Source organism: Lingula anatina, chromosome 10 (assembly GCF_051362555.1).
Source record: "Lingula anatina isolate TDL-2025a chromosome 10, LinAna3.0, whole genome shotgun sequence".
Lineage (NCBI taxonomy): Eukaryota > Metazoa > Brachiopoda > Lingulata > Lingulida > Lingulidae > Lingula > Lingula anatina.
The window spans coordinates 6185653-6200286 of record NC_141776.1 but is presented as its reverse complement, the minus strand read 5'-3'; the positions used below and the strand labels follow the sequence as shown (position 1 = coordinate 6200286).

Below are 14634 nucleotides of genomic sequence, written 5' to 3'. Positions count from 1 at the left end.
AACCTTTTTATTTAAGAAAAGACTATATTTTTCCTTCTTTTGTTAGGTATTTTACTGTTATATTTATTGCGGCGCTTTAATAATATATTGATAAAACAGAACAACACATGGTATAAACTTTTATAATTTATTCCATTATAACATTTTTGTGCAGGTTGCGCTTGTCTTTTGAAAGTTTTTTGATAATCCAAGGAACTTTGATTTTTTGTTTTGATAATCCAAGAAAGGCCCAGGAAATGTTCTCTAAATGTACTTTCAGCCAGATCCACTAGTCCTACTATATATGCGTAACTTCTCGTTCTCGTGGGAGTAGTTTTTCTGGAAGCGTCTGTCAAGTGAACACTTTGCCTGCCCAAATCTTTCCCTTTTGCCTCCTGGAAAATAGGATGTATGTAATGATAAATATTGTTTTTTGGTAACAGTCCATTTTAATGCTAATCAAATACGATAAAAACAATGCCCACTTTTATTATGTTTAATTTTCAAACTATGGACTTAAAGCCATCAAAAGGCTTAAAAACAGATATTACAAGGTTTAAAAAGCATCCTATGATAGTACCTCTTCCTTTTTTTCCATATTTTTTGTTTAAGCTCATCCAGTCCTTTTGCTTGTTTTAGAACATCCTCCTACTTTTCAGATCTGTAGTTTCTTTTAATGGCACCTGGTAAAGAAATAGAAAGAGTGAATTATTTTAATGTAATATCATGTAAAAAGTTTTCAATTAGGGAAATATGAATAATGAAATAGCTACAAGTAATGAAGAAAATATGCATTCATTATCACTGATAGGCAACTTGATTGGGCCTTGTACAGAACTTAGAAAAGCTCCTGTATTACATACCCCATTCTTCTCTTCTAATTATTTTGCTTTAGTCCATCCACTTTGTTTGCTTTTATATGCTATTCAGCCATGTAGAAAGCCTGTCTTTTAATAGCATCTGGAAAAGAAATAAAGAGATTTTTTAAGACAGTGAATTCTTTTAGTGTAATATCATACAAACAGTTTTCATTGATGAAAACATGATTACTGCTCAGGATTCATACAGCAACATAAAAGCAAATTGAAGGATTTCTGAGGCTCTGAATCAAGACCTTTTCAATGACTCTTTTAATGGCCTTACTGTCATTTTTAGTTTACATAGAAAAGAGGTGCATCATTTTACACAAACTTTGTATTTTAATACACTAATGACGAAACATGAGAAAAAATTGAAAGGTTAAAAAGGGCATTCCCCCAGCATGCTACTGTCTACATTCAGGTTAAAAACAACAAGATTCGTAATAATCATTCAACAAATTTCTAACTGTTCAAATTCAAGTACTTTTAAGACAAAAATAATGAAATACAAGGCCTTGGTAAGGCTAATAGCAATTTCAAGTACTTTAAATGTCATAAACAGACTGAATACACGTACAATGCTACATTCAAGCAGTCAAAGTCCTGTTTGAACCCTGCGAGTGAACCAGTGCATTGATTATATAACCCTGCCTGGAATTTAGGTCAAGGAATGTAGGTCGACTCAATGGGATTAATACAGGCCAGTTTAATACATGTACAGAATCTTTACTTGTACGCGTGGCCGTACTTTGACGTAAACTTTTTGCAGTATTCTAATAAAAAGGTCATAAAGTTTGATTAACTATTGTTTTACGATCGTGATAATCTTATTTCGGCACGGTCTGTTCTCCGTGCATAAAAGCCCTCTTGGTCGTCCCTGACACGGATGTTCCCTTAAATATGATTGATTCAAATGTTATATTAGACCTACCTGAGGCATTTACACCTTCTCTTCATCCTCATCAGTTATATTATCGCCGCAACAAACGCCATCTTGCAAAGAAGTCGACCATAATCAATACGGAGGCTTAAAAAATCTTCTGTGACCGGCCTACACAGCCTAGCAGTCCCCGCGCATTTTTAACCGCCTGGCCGTGCGCACGCGCAGATAGTCTGTAATGGGATATCTTTCGCGCCGATTCTCTAGCATTGACCTAACGCTATATTAATGGCAAGAAGAACGCACCTTTTGCCTCTTGTTTTATTCAAGACTAAAACAGAAAGAGGCAATAATATAGATCACTAGACAGGGGGCAGCCGGTCATCGTTTCACAAGGTAGGTGAAATAGTGATTTCAGTAATGTTCGCACAGTGTATCTTAACACAAATTATAGCCAAAGCATGCTTCTGGGATTAAAGCGGGATTCTTTCTCGAAGCACTGCATATTGCAGGGTAATTTAGCCGTCTCTTGAGAAAGGATCGAATTATACTGAGTTTCATTGGGCTTGGCTTTTGTCTGTTCTAACGTTTGACCGGTTATACTCACTGTGAACTTTGGAAATATACCTGCACGTCCACGATACGGGGTAACAACAAGGGGTTATCATTTTAAAAGTGTGTCAAAATATTCCCATGTGTTGGATTACAAGGGGGGGGCTTTGATGCACGACAACCAAATCACAGCTAGCGTGTAGTCTCATTTCCCCATTCAGATTCGGCCCAGGGACTTAAGCATAAAGAGTGGAGATTTCCATGACATAATGACCAGGTCACATGATTATTAAATGAAACTTACGGTTCAGGATCGTAGCATGCTCTCCCATCTCTTTGGAGTTAAGTAAACTCTTTCCGAATTATTTTTATATGTGTTTAATGTTACATTTCGTAAAATTTATGAATTTAAAGCAAAAACACTTTGAAATTTCAATGCTTATGTCACAGTGTTGTTACCCAGTATCGTGGATGTGCAGATATGGTAACGCTCAGCTTTAGCAATTGAATTGTTTTGGTACTATATCATGATATGGCTTCAAATCCTTGAAATTCAAGCATAAACTTCCATGTTTCAATTATTCAGTATGTCTTTTCTTTTATAAAGGAATGGGGTGTCCCAAGGATGAAAAAGGAGTGCCTGTCGTCACAAGAAAAGAGATGAACATCTAAAAGAAGGCTGCGTTTCTGTGTTCCTGTTACATGAATTCCCAGTCTGCAGCCACAATAGAAATTGTTAACCTACATGTATAACCTCACTGTGTTTACCTCAGACCCCCTTTCTGTCAGATTTATGGACTTAAACATGCTAAAATAGTAAAGGAGAGACTGACTCGCTCTGAGCAAGGAGAATAAGCAAACAGTTATGTATGGTTGATAATTTTCCTCTGATATTTAGATTAACTACAGCAGTGTAAGCAAGATGAATTAGGGATATGCAAACAGTTACAGTCTGTCAATAATATTACCATTTCCAATATAAACAAATTCAAACTGCATAGCTGATTACTACTTATCTAACTTCAGTGAAATATTTCCATCATGCCCAGGGCCTTACTATTAGGGACTATGCATGAGATAAAACTTGCTCTCTGGAGCCTTAAACACATCATAAGAATTGTAGAGTGGTTTTCTCCTTAGAAACGATCCCCTTGTCAGGCAAACTATGGAGAGGTGGCCTCTGGCATATATTGTAATTATTATTATTATTATTTTTACTTGCTACAATCACTGCAAATACTGACATAACTGCAAATAACAAAGTTAGTGACGAGAGATCCTATAACCTTTTTTGTCAAGGAGAGGTGGTTTTCTGTTAAGAAATGATCCTCTAGCCAGGCAAATTATGGGGAGGTGACCTCAAACACTATTTTGACTTGCTACAATTAGTGCAAATACCGACATAACTGCAAATAACAAAGTTAGTGACGAGAGATCCTATAACCTTTTTTGTCAAGGAGAGGTGGTTTTCTGTTTAGAGACAATCCTCTAACCAGGCAAATTATGGGGAGGTGACCTCAAACACTATTTTGACCTGCTTCCATTAGTGCAAATACTGACATCACTGAAAATAACAAAGTAAGTGACGAGAGATCCTATAACCTTTTTTGTCAAGGAGGGGTGGTTTTCTGTTTAGAGACGATCCTCTAGCCAGGCAAATTATGGAGAGGTGACCTCAAACACTATTTTGACTTGGTGCAATCAATGCAAAAATCCTGACATTACTGAAAATAACAGTTAGTGACGAGAGATCCTATTGCCTTTTTTGTTGAGGAGGGGTGGTTTTCTGTTTAGAGACGATCCTCTAGCCAGGCAAATTATGGAGAGGTGACCTCAAGCACTTTTTTGACAGTCAATGCAAAAATCCTGACATAACTGAGACAGCAACGATAGCTTCTGTCCAGAGTTTTTTTTTTTTTTTTTTTTTTTTTTTTTTTTTTTTTTTGTCATGGCGATGGAGATCATTTCCTGTGAAAGAAATTATCTAGGCAAATATGGAGATGTGACTTCTGACATAAAAATTTTTGATTTGCTGTATTTAAATCCTGACAATATTGGAATAAAAATATAAGTTACTTTCGATTCTGAAAGTTGTTTGTAGTTCAAAGCGTCAAAATTATATGTCTACCTCAGGTGGAAGGCGGTGAACATTTCTTTCACTGCACTGAATGCTATATATTTGTACATATACTCCAGCCAATCTAAGATTGCGTAATTATTTCTCCAAAATGCAAAGCACCACATTTAATCTATCTGTTGAATACTTTAATCAAAGTCCAAAACATTTCATCATGCAAACAATTTGCAAAAGTATTCGCTTTTTCCATACTGCGCTTACTGTAAAATGCGGAATTAAGTCATGTACATAAAATAAAAAGTATATATACAAAAGATCACCACGCGATATTATAAAATCAGTTTTAAGCTTTCGGAAAATAAAAGATAAACAAAATGTGACCTTTCCAGTAAACAAAAACGGAATGTAAGGTGGCCTTTCGCACTGTAAAAGGTGATAGTTGAACTTTTGAAAACTGAAAGTTAATGAAAATGTGAATGATGGTCTTTCCGAGAGATAAAAGTTGATAAAAAGATGACCTTTTACAATTGAAAGGTGAAAGATGACCTTTTCGTCAGGAAAAGATGATCAAAGATGAGGGATCATCTTTCGATAACATTTTGTAGATAAATGAAAGGCGATAAAAGGTGTTTTTTCATGCAGTGATAATTTTTCCCTTAGCATAATGATATTTGTGAAACTGTCGGGTTCGCTCATTGTCACAACCCTCGGGACCGATTCCAAGACTTGTGTGACTGCCGTTGATCCACAACGCCCAGTGTTTGACAGCAGAAGCACTTTAGTTTTAGGATCACCAATTTCATCTGCGATTCTGTGAAATGATGAAATTGGCATGACTATCACTCGATACACGTGGTTGAATATCGCAGCGAATAAGAAAGGACTCAGATCAGAACTTAATATGTTTACTGACAAGGGCATCTGAGCAAAGTAAGCTTCGTTTTCATCTATGAAGGTTAAGTTCACATCGTCTCCTAGTATACATCGTGGGTGGTCAAAATGACTATGTGTGGTGATAAATTTGGAAGGGTCGGTCGGAGATAACTCATCCCATTTACACTTCCAGATGATATGCCTGACATGGGCTGATTTTTCGTACAACTGGCCATCTTTTATTTGACGAAGTGTTTTAGCGGTTCCGGTGATTCTCCACCACAAACGTTGAACTCTGCCGAAAATAAATCGACATATGCAGAACATGATCCAAGTGAAAAGTTTCATTTTCTCTGAAAAATACATACTAGATAGTGATAGCCGGGGAAATGAAAAAATATTCTTTATACCTTTGCAAAATATCAACCACTTTTAAGAATAACGAGTTAAAAAAAACAGGAAAAAAACACCGAAAAGGAGAAAAATGTCGTGCATTTCGTTGATATTTATCTAATTGCATATGTCCACTGGTTTATTTACATTATCATCTGTTATATTTATAACATTATAACATAATACATCTACTCCTATTTTTCGTGTTATTTCTATTTGTATTGGGTTTACTGGCTCATTCCCAATGAAACTATTGTTCGACGTATATCTACTCGCCTCCGCCGGTTCTCTCGCTGAATGCAATCAGATTAACACGCATCCCCTGATGTTGTCTAATACAAGAAAAACTGGTGACGACTTTACGAATATATGGGAAATAAAAGAAGACGTGTTGGTGCAGATGTTAACAGGAGAGACTTGACAATTGGTACAAAATCTTTAAAATCTCCTAGGAAATCAACCGGTGGTTTTTGCTGAAGACGAATAGATTGAACAATTATTTGATGAGCTTCCAATTCCAACTGACTGTCAGTGGCGGATTTAGAGGGGGGTCGGGGGGCCTGAACCCCCCCCCCCCCCTTCGATTTTTGGTTCCCTCTTGAAAATTTTGATAAGCTGAATCAAGCTCCAACCCGTGCCAAATGGCACCATTGCCCTCTAAAATACCTTCTTTTTTTTTTTTTTTTTTGGGGGGGGGGGGGGCTCTTCAGCGCCCCCGAACCAATACTTTGTTAATGTGCAATTTCGTAAATCTTTTATGCGTATAGGCGAGTAGGGGCAAAATCATAGTTGGTGCTTTTGTTGAGGTGCACGGGGCTAACCATTCGGAGGATACAATAGTCAGTGGAAGGTCAGTGCTCGTGGTGTTGGTGGTTCGGAGTATGTCAGGAGAATAGACCCACAAAAATCCATTTCTCGAATTTTGACTATTCAGCACTCAATCTATTCACTACAGGTATGTTTTAATCGATCCCCGTCATTAAGAATTTATAAAAACAATCTATTAGTAGAAAAAAAGCGTTTTAGTAAACCTCACCTTGCATAAATGAAGCAACAGATCTGGGTCATGGGTACTGAGACGACAAGGAGGATAAAGGTCTATGATACTTACCTGAGCTGCATGGTGCATACAGACAATAGTTTAAGAAAGTTGTGTTGAACGGAGTTGAACAATTTTCTTCATGCCTCAGTGTGTTGCCGTGGGATTCACCATAATTGCAGCACTCCTTGACAATCTTTCTTTGTCTGTGACGGTCTTCCGTGACTTACTAACTTCGGTGACAATAGTTGCGATGCTCGCGATCTCGGTCACCTCAGGTGTTTTAGATCACATCAAAAGCTAATAGTCTTTTAGATTACCTGTCTTCAGTTGGCAAGCTTACTAACTGTTGATGCATTTTAAATACATTGTAGTTGACCAAGAGCTTGTTAACAATAAAACCTGCTAATTATGCACTGCTGCAATCCCCAAGCCAGATAATAACAGGTATCAAACTCGTCTTGGTGGGCTTTAATATTTCTCAATATATCTCATTTACTTCATGGGGTTATTTTATTGGAATTTGTAAATGACGTTAAATATCAATATTTAAACAATTGTGATCAAACACGGTCGCGAACATTAATAACAGAAATTGCTCTCAGGGTATCTTTAAGCATGCGTATGCCCAGGCATTACTTCCTTGGAAGTAAACGTGTTGAGGAAAAACAGGAAAAAGAGCAAAGATTGAAAGATACTTTTAGATAAATAGATAAACTTTGACGGGGGAAATACCCACAAAGAGTAAAGGGCTATTGTGCCAACATCTTGTTGAATTTTTTACACTGCAATTCTATTGAAATAAGCTAAGGAACTACATGTAATTGCCAAATTTAGACTTTCATCACATAACAGGGGAGTTACCAGACCTGCAAAAGTTGTACGCACAGATTAAAAAAAATACAAGCACGTACAGCAAAATGTAGACTAACGCAAAACATGAAGGACAGCGTAATTACAGCAAATGTACCTCATATACAGGTAGTAGCTTAAAGATGCATACAAAGTCAATTTTGTGTCACAAAAACCAACCAAATGCCAGCATATAGTTTCAAGTAGTATAACTAAGAGAATTACCAAAAGGCATTGTTTAATTTTACCCGAAAATGATGTTTGAACAGATTTTTCTGCTGGCATTCTAAGCTGTATGTCAATGGGGTAGGAAAGTAGGTCACGGAAGTACAGCTAGGCTTTTTAATCTGTTCTCACTACCGTGATCGTGTCTACGGACACGGTTACTCTTCACCGTGACCAAGCCTACCGCCCACTTTTTGAACAATGGAAGTAGGAGGATCGTTTAACAATGGATATTTAGCCAGTCGCGAGGCAGGAGAGCGTGTCCCGATCTCTCAACCTGGCAGGGGGCGACCGTCTTATTCAGGAAGCGTATGCATTTAGGCGTGATGGTATTAATAGCCGCTAATTGCTGTCCGGTAAATATTGCACCGCTTCTTATTACTTCAAAAATCAAAACATCTACTTACTGTACTTCGTCAGTTAAACGGGAATATATAAAGCGGGTTTAGCAGAAAATACAATTTGGGCCCCAACCATTACTTTCCCCCCGTCTACCGTCGTTAACTTTGACGTGTCGACACTAACGACCCCACCATCATCGCACTCTACCACTCCATATCTGTCTGCAAATAATAGTATTTGGCAACATTACACTCAATCTACAAGTCAATAAAAATAACAAAAATAAATAAATACGCTGTACATTATCATTATTTCAGGACGTGTTTATAAGCCTTGGTTAATTTATGAAAATGTCTTTTTTCCTAGTTGAATGATATTAAAAAATTTACTACGAAGAGCATCGCCACTACAGAGATTAGGAAGTAAACTCTTCATGGCACTAAGATGGGTGCAAATGTGTACCCTCTCCAGCACTGTCAAAGGTCCACAAACAAATATACACACATTTGTCAAGACGACAAGATAGATTTCACTACGATGTATCAAGTGTAATAATTGTTACATATTTATTCTAAATGTTGCTTACTTATAATTGCATTAAGAAAAAATCAGTATATCAATTAATTTAGTTTAAATAAAATCATCTGCAACAGAGGCTAAAAGCTGTGCACCTGGGACTAAGGGACTGCCTAATCTTAAACATATTGAAGACAAAGACAACTTCCTTTCTTTTCCGAGGGAACAATAACGGGCGGCGAAAGGAACAATTACAACGTGCAAACGTGCATCAGATAAGAAGCCCTACAATGTAGTTGCGATTTTATCTGCAATGGTGGTCACAAGCTGGTCTCATCCTTCAATGCGATGGAGTTTGATACACCACACATGTAAACATTCATATTTAAGAAAAAATCGAAAAACATTTGTACAACTGGTCTGTGGGACAGTCATTTACTTGTATTGAAACTTAAAAAGCATCAAGAGAGGGACTCACTTGTACAGTTGATATTTGAAGAATGACGCCGAAATATTTTCCTGTTCCTGCAGCGTACATTAACTGTACTTGTGTATACATGTAATTACGTACGTATTTATTCTCCTCTCGAAACATATCGCGCACAATTCTCTCGACAACTATCATCGTTATATGAGGAATGTTGAGGACATTTTGAAAAACAGGCAGTCTTAAAACAACTTTATCACTATTCTAAATATTTAAATACAAATGCATTTACAAGGGCAAATACTGTATATCATTTTGCTTGCTTATAGCCCGCATTTCTGAAGAAATGCAGTAAGTCACGCTTTACACAGGTTGAAATGGTGTCGCCGACATAAAACAACCACACTTGGCAATCCATGTTATGCTGGAGTTTTGTAAGTGATGTCAGGCATAGACCTGAAAAGGTTAATTTGATCTACATTAGTGCGTTAAACATCGAAACGAGGTAATTTCTGGTAGTGCGTCTCCGTCGATAATTAATATACCGGTATGATAGAAGAAAGAGTCTTGACAATTTCCCTCAAAGTTATCTCTTCATTGTGTCCAGACGGGAGATGTGCATTTGCTATACAGTACTAAACAACGTTCGCACATAAACGTTTATCTAAACACATCTGTCAGGATGTCAAGATAGATTTCACTAAGATGTTTCAAATATAATTTCATATTTACTCCAAATGTGGCCTAATTAAAAGTCCATAAAGAAAAACAGCATATCAATTAATTTATTTTAAGTTAAATCATCTGCAACAGAAGCTAAAAGCTGTGCACCTCGGACCTAAGATCTAATAAACAGAAAGATTGGACAGCGGCATTTTCCCTTTGACCAGACGTTCGTACGGGTAAACATTGCTCTATTGTTCCCCTTAAGTTGTTTTGATAGCCGGGCTTAATTTTAATCCCCATTGTACCTAACCCGTGTTTAGCGAATAGCGTGATTTCTCGTGCATTCTCGCGGACGCCACATCGTCGTCAAGTAGATCCGCCATATTGGATAAGCAATGGCACACGTGGAGTTTTTTTTATTAAAAAGTTCTAAAGATGTACAGTTTGTTTACATTTCGTAGTTGTCTTAATACTTTATATTCAGAGGAGGCAATACCCAATAGCGCACTACCTGTAACAACAGCTGCCATTTTATAGAAATTGACTCAACGTGGAGATATAGCCGGAAACGTGACGAGATCATCAACGTAACAGATAGTGATATTCGATGCCGTTTTGGACAATAAGGTCATGCTAATCACTGGGAGAAACTGAATGGTGAAGCTACACCAAAACAGAGACTTGATCTATTATGCATGTTTGTAAAACTTTGTCACTATTAGCGGTCATTCTTTTAGAGCATAATCAATTCAAATTCACCAGAATATTCGTAGCAAATCAGTGAAACAAAAAGGACTGAAAAAAATCCTTTAAGAAAAAGTAGTTTTTAATTTCACTTTCACAAACACTAATTTGGGTACCTACTTCATAATGATAGTGAAAGGTAAGACATATCTTTATACTGACAAGCAAATAAAAGTAAACTAGTTTTTTCATATTTATAAAGAACACATGCAATATAGTTTCCTTGCGACTTCATAATCATGCACATATTTTTAAACTCTGCAAAATCTGTTTTGAAACACATGTCTTTTGAACATCTTCCACAGAATGTACTGGAAGAATAATATGTGTAACAATTTTGTTTGCCATCTCACTAAAAATGACTAAATAAAAGATGATTGCTAAAAATTATCAATATTTCATCAGATTAGCATTTAAAACTGATCATTCATTTCTGGCTGATATAGTAACATAATACAAGTCATATTCCGTTCATAAGCATTTTATTATAGATTTAATAAGGCACAGATATTGAAATGCAAATAAAAATGTTAACACCTTTAGATAGCACTGACTGTTACACAATCACAACAGATAGGTAATTTATTTAGGAGTACTAGTTTCACATGACAAAGAATTATAGCATTTTCCCCCTATTTTGACTTGTTTCAACATTAATATCTCATTCAATAAAAATTATGCACGTGATGATAATATTTATCTATTGTTAAGAGCACTACTGACTAATTCCAACCTAGACTTGACAGTAAACTAAACTTCAGAGTTTACAGAAGGGAGACAATTTATAGTGATATATTTGTTTTTCATGAAGAACAACATATGGCTAGTTTCAAGGTGGTCCATTTGCTGAAATATCAATGTGCCTGTCAGGTTCTTGAGTAGCACCGAGTTAACTTGACAGAGGTACGTCGTCATCAGAATCACTTCCATTGCAACATATATCTGAAAAAAATATTATCACACAGTTAAAAAGATGCTGACGTGTTAATTGCTCATGTTATGTTGAAGTCCACTGTACGGACAACACTGACCTAGCTTTTCGTGCACTTGTAAAACTATCGAGCAAAAATTTAATATTTAATTTCGGGCAGCTTACCATTTTGCTTATTTAATACATCTGTGTCTTTTTGATTGTTTACAATCACTTTGCAAACTTGACAGTGGTGCATCTAAATCATCTGCAACACTTGCATTATGACATTCACCCGAAATAATAAAATAATATTTTACTGTTAAAAAGGTTCTGACATGTGCTAGTCTCTTATTATTTGTCATTGGTATAATTCCACTCAATCCACTGTGGTGATTGCACCTGCCTTTTTGTATCCGATACTGGTAATAATGTTGGTACAGTGGAAATCCGATACTTGTAATAATGTTGTCGGTACAGTGGAAATATCTTACTGAGCATGACACACAAGGGACAGATTGATAGTGCCCAAGTATGTAAGACATTTTACTTTCAACTCCATAAACTAAAAAGTTCTAGTTATAGACCAGAAAGCTTACCTTTTGATTTTGCTGCCAGATTTTGCTCTATATTTTTTCTCCTGCGGGCCTTGACCCACTTTAATGGCATCTGAAAACAAAACAAAACAAAACAAAAAAATAATAAGGATGTGAGGCACATTTTCACGCAATCTTCTCATTACTTATAAATCCTGGGTAAAAATATCACCAGTTGTAGTCCCCGCCATCTTGTTTTATTGTCATCTTTACCGATAAATATTTCTAAGAAAAAAAACTAAATTTGAGCTAAGTTTGACCCTACGACCTTCCACTACTTTTTTAGATGAACACAGGTTAACTGCCAATGCATAGTACAGATTTAATTTCGTGTTCGGCTGTGCATTTGAAGCCCATCGATAACATAAGTCGCCGCCATCTTGTTTTATTGTCATCTTTACCGTTAAATATTCCTAAGAAAAAAAGCTTAAGTTTAGCTAAGTTTGACCCTACGACCTTCTACTACTTTTTTAGATGAACACAGTTTAACTGCCAATGCATAGTACAGATCTTATTTCGTGTTTGGCTGTGCATTTGAAGCCCATCGATAACAAAAGTCGCCGCCATCTTGTTTTATTGTCATCTTTACCGTTAAATATTCCTAAGAAAAAAGCTTAAGTTTAGCTAAGTTTGACCCTACGACCTTCCACTACTTTTTTAGATGGACACAGTTAAACTGCCAACGCATTGTATAGATCCACTTTCGTGTTCGGCTGTGCATTTTAACCCCGGCGATTATGATCAGCACCGCCATTTTGCTTTATTGCCCGAAGTATTGTTTAAATTTTCATAGAAAACGAAGCTACTATAAATTAAATTATCAACCAATAAAACGACAGTGTTATTCAGTCATCAGTAATATAAAAACCAACGTACATTAAGTTTTACTCCCCGTGTTAGACCTTAGGTAACAAAGCATTCAAACTCGCTTGTTTGTCGCCATATTGCTAATTTGAATGCAACAACGGATTGAAGGCAAATTTTCACGATAATATCTGCTCCAAAATATTGCATATTTTACACACAAGTGAACCCTGTTAGTTTTCCCTTCTGCACATACATTCTCAGAGAAACTACAAGACTAAAAGAGGTAATTTACCTACCTTGAAATCGCCCACATGCAACAGAGCTCTACCTGCGCAAGATCACAACGCGACTGACTACTTCCGCCGTACGAACGTCTTTCCACAGTTAATCGGATTACCCTTTGAAGAATCGTCGAGTGTCCAATCTTTCTGTTTATTAGATCTTAGCTCGGACTAAGGGACTGCCTTTATTGAACTAAACTCAAACAACTTCCTTCCTTTTCATACAGAACAATAAAGGAGGTGAAAGCGGCAATTGCAGTGTATATACGTGCATTGTACAGTGTACATCAATTAAGGGGTCCGGTTGCTGTAAAGGGTGTAATTATATATATGTACTCCAATGAGGTCTTGGTGCGATTTTATGTACTATTAAAACGACTTTATATTAATGTCACTGGGTTCAGCAACAAGAAATTTGATTCACATCTTTCCTATTATGTTAAATGTAACAATCAGGGCTGAAGAGGTGAAATGGTTAAATAAATAAGGGGCGGGGGGGGGGGGGTAAATTTTTTCGAGAGTGCCAGGGCTCAATGCCCCCCCCCCCCCCCCCCCCCCCCCCCCCCCAGCACACAAGCAGGAAAACTAAAGGATTTCTTAAGGAAAATGCAATAAACTGGTTTCAAACTCCCCCCGAGAGTCCAGACTTAAATCCCATAGAAAACATCTGGTCTACGATGAAACACCGCTTAAGAAAATACACTAAGCCAAAAACAAAAGATAAACTTATAAATGGGATGCAGGAATTCTGGAAGACGGTCACAACTGAGGAATGTATAAAGTACATAAACCATATAAACAAAGTTATTCCCGAGGTGTTGAAAAGGGAAGGCCGTGCATCCGGACAGTAGATTAATGATTATCAGGAGAATGCACTTTTTCAATTAAATGACTGTTCGTGATAGCCATTTTATTAATTTGCCATTTTTAAAATTTATTTTTTATAAAATTGTTGTAGTTTACTGTATGGACGTTCCGTGTTAATTGTGAATAAACCGACTATTCATTGACTGCAATAATTTGTTTCATTATATATACATGTAGGTCACATTCCACTTCATTGAAAAAGACAATCACCGCATAATTCTGCCATATTCATACTTCACTTTTTCAATTGGCTTGAGCATGTTATCGTGACTCTTATCGTTTCACCTAAGTAAGCCAAAATAAGATGAAAGGGCAACATCGGTAAATTAATTATATTTCATTCAATTACAAAATTCTTTTATTGAAAATGTCTACGAAGTTCGGAATGCGGTGAATAAACAGAAATATCGTCAGTGCTTGAACCATGGTTAAACCCAACATTTAGTCTTCCGTGTCTTAACAAAGGGCACGTGCCGTTCTACACCAGAACAATGCTTGGAACTAGCGGGGCGTATGATTGCACAGGCTGCTTGACGGGACAAGATGTAGACAGCGGGGAGTCCGAGATGGTTACGATTGATAACTTAACAGCTTAAACTGTCGCTATTTGCCCTGTTATTATCCACGCGGGGGTTATCAGGAGTCACGGTCGCACTGACCGTGACCTACTGTGAACGGTCTTATTGACCTAGCTGTAGGTTAAATTTACAACCATAAATTGAAAGAAAGGAGCAGTCTACAGGTCTTT

At 36.8% G+C, this 14634-nt stretch overlaps 2 long non-coding RNA genes across 2 annotated transcripts; both read right to left on the bottom strand.

Annotated features, from left to right (window-relative positions):
- Positions 1-113: 113 nt before the first annotated feature.
- LOC106174684 (uncharacterized) lies at positions 114-1933 on the bottom strand. Its single transcript, XR_015331483.1, has 4 exons — positions 1771-1933; positions 843-939; positions 560-662; positions 114-374 (listed from the first exon to the last, which is right to left on the bottom strand). It is a non-coding gene; the product is annotated as an uncharacterized LOC106174684 (long non-coding RNA).
- An 8975-nt stretch (positions 1934-10908) lies between these two features.
- LOC147759454 (uncharacterized) lies at positions 10909-13204 on the bottom strand. Its single transcript, XR_015331459.1, has 3 exons — positions 13035-13204; positions 11935-12004; positions 10909-11367 (listed from the first exon to the last, which is right to left on the bottom strand). It is a non-coding gene; the product is annotated as an uncharacterized LOC147759454 (long non-coding RNA).
- Between the last annotated feature and the right edge of the window lie 1430 nt (positions 13205-14634).